This window comes from Neophocaena asiaeorientalis, unplaced genomic scaffold (assembly GCF_003031525.2).
Source record: "Neophocaena asiaeorientalis asiaeorientalis breed wild unplaced genomic scaffold, Neophocaena_asiaeorientalis_V1.1 scaffold85, whole genome shotgun sequence".
NCBI lineage: Eukaryota > Metazoa > Chordata > Mammalia > Artiodactyla > Phocoenidae > Neophocaena > Neophocaena asiaeorientalis.
The window spans coordinates 4708134-4712155 of NW_020174301.1; the positions used below are offsets into that span (position 1 = coordinate 4708134).

General features: G+C 41.6%; 1 non-coding gene across 1 annotated transcript; it reads left to right on the plus strand.

Moving 5' to 3' along the window:
* Positions 1-3917: 3917 nt before the first annotated feature.
* On the plus strand, positions 3918-4022 carry LOC112406989 (U6 spliceosomal RNA). Its single transcript, XR_003004648.1, has one exon. It is a non-coding gene; the product is annotated as a U6 spliceosomal RNA (small nuclear RNA).

Sequence of the window (4022 nt, forward strand, 5' to 3'; positions counted from 1 at the left end):
GGGGGCCCAGGTTCGATCCCTGGTCAGGGAACTAGATCCCGCATGTCTCAACTAAAGAGCCCGCATGCTGCAACGAAGATCCCACATGCCGCCACAACTAAGACCCGGCACAGCCAAATAAATAAATATTCAAATCCTCTCCCACAAAGACAAAGCAGAACAATTAAAGCTCTTGTGTTCCCAAAATTCTAAAAAAAATAATAAAGCCATGAAATGCTCCTTGTCCTATCTTACCCCCACTCCTTGCAGTGTCTTTGAGACACAGCAATTGCTCACCGCCATAATCTCTCAAAACAGGTCTCCAATTAACTTGCTTGCTTCCTGAAATTACCTGAATTCTCATCATTGGCTCTCATGGTTCTGAGAAATCTATGAGACCAAATGATGCTCAGAGAGATTGCCAGAAGAGCTTGGATGTGCTAACCAGGCCCTGGTGAGTCTCTTACTGCTCTGTAGGTCCCTGCAGCACAGGCTGGAGCCAATGTGTTGTCATCTTGTTTGTTAGTTTATTTATATTCTGTCCTCATTTTTCTTCATCCCCACTTCCAACTACGTGCCACTTAAATTGTAGAAAAGCACTGAGTATTTACAGCTCACGGTTTCTTGGTACCACCATTAGCAACTGAAAGCAGCTCAAGGAAGCACTCCACTTGACATAGGATGATAACTAGTTTGCAACAACTAAATTTAAAAGAAAAAAGCTCCTCTCTTCAGGGCAAAATATTTTGAAATAATTTCTCAAACTATTTTGAAGTTACCCTTAATCTGAAGTTACTTGCTTTTTGCTAATATTTTAATCTTTACTAAAAATGTTTACTGCTGGTATTCTCAGCACCTAAAACAGTGCTGGACATGTGCTTTGTAAATTTTGCTGAATGAATTGAAGTACGATGGGCATGATTATCACTATAAGATTGTTCGGAGAATTATATGATGGGTCTTATGATATGAAGAGGATTCAGTGAACTACATCCAGAGTAGAATTTATTCATTTATTCATTTAATAAATATATATGGTACTTAGTATTTGCCAGGCACTATTATAAATCATTTATACACAGTAATTAATTTAGCTAATATTTCCTCTCTATAGGGCTGAATAATCAGATCCTAGAAATAGAGTCTGAACAAAAAGAGGTGCATAGATTCCTATGGATATTTTGCAAGAAATGTGTAAGATTTTTTCATAGTAATAACACCTTATTACTTATTCTAAAAGGCCCATGTTATATGCTTTATAAAATAAATGCCTTTCATCCTCACAACAAATATATGTTGTAAGTGTTCTTACAGGTATAAAAACTGAGGCTCAGAGAGAGCAGATATAGATATAGGTCCAAAACCCAAAGTCACAATGTTAAGAATTTGAACCCAGCTCCGAATTCAAAATTTTTGCATATTTGGAAATCATCCTGTTCCCTTATTTACTTTCTGCCCTCTTTCTTCCTCACTCATACTCGCAAGTAGTCTGTAAGCTCTATGCATCGGCAGACAAAACCTGCTCTTTCATTGTACTATCCCTGTGTCTAAATCAGGCCAGGCATTTATGGGCACTGGGGAAATATTTGTTTGATGGGTGAATAAATGGACTCCAGAGTCCTTGCAGAGGTGCCACACTGCCTTCAGAATACCACCAGTTTCCTCTAAAGTAATTTATAACAATTTCCAGACTTATTTTTCTAACTGAAATGTTTATTAGCTAAAGCATATGTAGTGTGTTAGGTACCTCCTCCAGATTTTTAGGAACCAGGTGTGCTGAAAGAACATGGGCTTTGAGAAGCCATGCAAAAGGCCAATGGGTACATGAAAATGTGCTCAACATCACTGATCATCAGGGAAACGCAAATCAAAACCACAATGAGCTATCAACTCACACTTGTTAGAACGGCTTTTATTCAAAGGACAAAAGGGACTTCCCTGGTGGTCCAGTGGTAAATAATCCACTTTACAATGCAGGGACTGGGCTCGATCCCTGGTCAGGGAACTAAGATCCCATGCTGCGGGGCAACTAAGCCCTCGCGCCACAACTACTGAGCTCACATGCCTCAATAGAGAGCCTGCATGCCGCAAACTACAGAGCCCACGTGCTCTGGAGCCTGCGAGCCACAACTAGAGAGAGAAAACCCACACACGACAACTAGAGAGAAGCCCGTGGACCACAACGAAGAGCCCGCACGCCGCAACAAAAAGATCTCGCATGACTCAACGAAGATCCCGGGTGCCACAACAAGACCCGATGCAGCCAAAAATAAAAAATAAAATAATAAATAAACCTTTAAAAAATTTAAAAAAATAAAAGGACAAAAGATAAACATTAGCAAGGATTGGATGAAGGGGAACACTTGTGCACTGTTGGTGGGAATGTAAGTTGGTGCAGCTACTATGGAAAACAGTATGGAGGTTCCTCAAAAAATTAAAAATAGACCTACCATAGAATCCAGCAATCCCATTTCTGAGTATATATCCAAAGGAGATGAAATCGGCATCCCATGTTCATTGCATCATTATTCACAAAGCCAAGATATGGAAGTAACCTAAAAATCCATCAATAGACGAATGGACAAAGAAAATGTAGTATATATATGCAACGGGGTATTATTCAGCCTTAAAAAAGGAGATCCTTTTCAGAAGGTCATACAACGTATTTCACTCTCACTTTCAGTAGCAGTCTGGGTCCAGTCAGGACACAGAAACAATACATATGCTAAACAAAAGCTTAATACAAAGAATTACTGTGATAAAGAGTTACTATAAGATATAAGGATATTCTGTACGATACCTTTGGCTGAGGGAGAGAACCCAAGGAAGCACAAACTTGGAAGGGGTTCAGACTGCGCTGGAGAAGGTGTGGTTCAGCCCATTGGGTAGCAGAGGTGTTAGCAGGTTTGGCCAGGATGGAGCTGGTCTGGAGCTGCTTGGCAAACAATAGGTAGGAGTGCCAGCTGGGGAGCAGGTGGTCAGCAACCAGTGGTGTGGACCTGCACGGGCTATTTTGTGTGTAACTCTCTGGACCACATGTAACTTTGTGTAGCCATGCAGGGGCTTTGGTTTCCATGTTGAGAAGGCCATGGAACGGTTACCATAAAGTGCTGCAAAGTTGCAGAGGGATGCCTGGGGAAGGCTCCACTGGATGTCCTCTATGCACAAGGCTGACACCCAGCCCCTGCCAGCAACTTCCAGAAACTTCTTCCTCCTGTAAGTTGCTTCTATTGCTCTCTGCCGAGGAAGGTTAACACCATGCTTACTTTAAAGGAGAGATGGTTAAAGGAATTCTCTTGTTGATCACAGGGCAGATATTTCGGAGTGCATTTGGACCTGAGAGGCAATAAGTCAATAACCCACACAACTTCCATCTTCAGAGCTTCCTTAACTCATTTGGTTCCAAGGACCTGCAGAACCATAAGGTATTGGTATTAACTGTTTCGGGCACTACCAGGGTCATCGGTGCCTCTGGAGCAAAGAAAAGCCTGATGAGGTGTGACCTCAGGCAGATCACTTCCTCCCATGAGCCTTTCCCCTCATCTTATAATGAGTGACTGAAGTGAATCAGTGGTTTTCAAATACCAGGCTCCACTGAAGGAAGAAAACAGAGCGTTTTGCAGAACGAAACTCATGCAGTTGAAAAGTGGAATCTTTCAGCCTTTTTTGAAAAGTGTTAAAACATCCTGTCTTTCATGAAATTATGGTGATAAACTGCAGTTCTTTTTGATTCTCACTTAGCAAAATAAAAGTCTGCAAGCTCAGAATTTTGTTTTTGAAATTTTACTAGCCTGTAGGACCTGAAAGTCTGGTCACTTGAGCCTAGATGCTTTCTCTCGAGCCTTCCTTCATCTCTCAGACCTGCGGTTCCACAGAGCCCTGTGGTCTTTGCTTCTCATCATCCAACTCTAAAGCAGGCAGAAGAAAATCTAGAAAAGGTGCTTGCTTCAGCAGCACCTGTTGTAAATTTGCATCCAACACAGAGATTCACATGGCCCCTGCACAGTGATGACTCACCAATAAGTGAAGCATTTCATATTTTT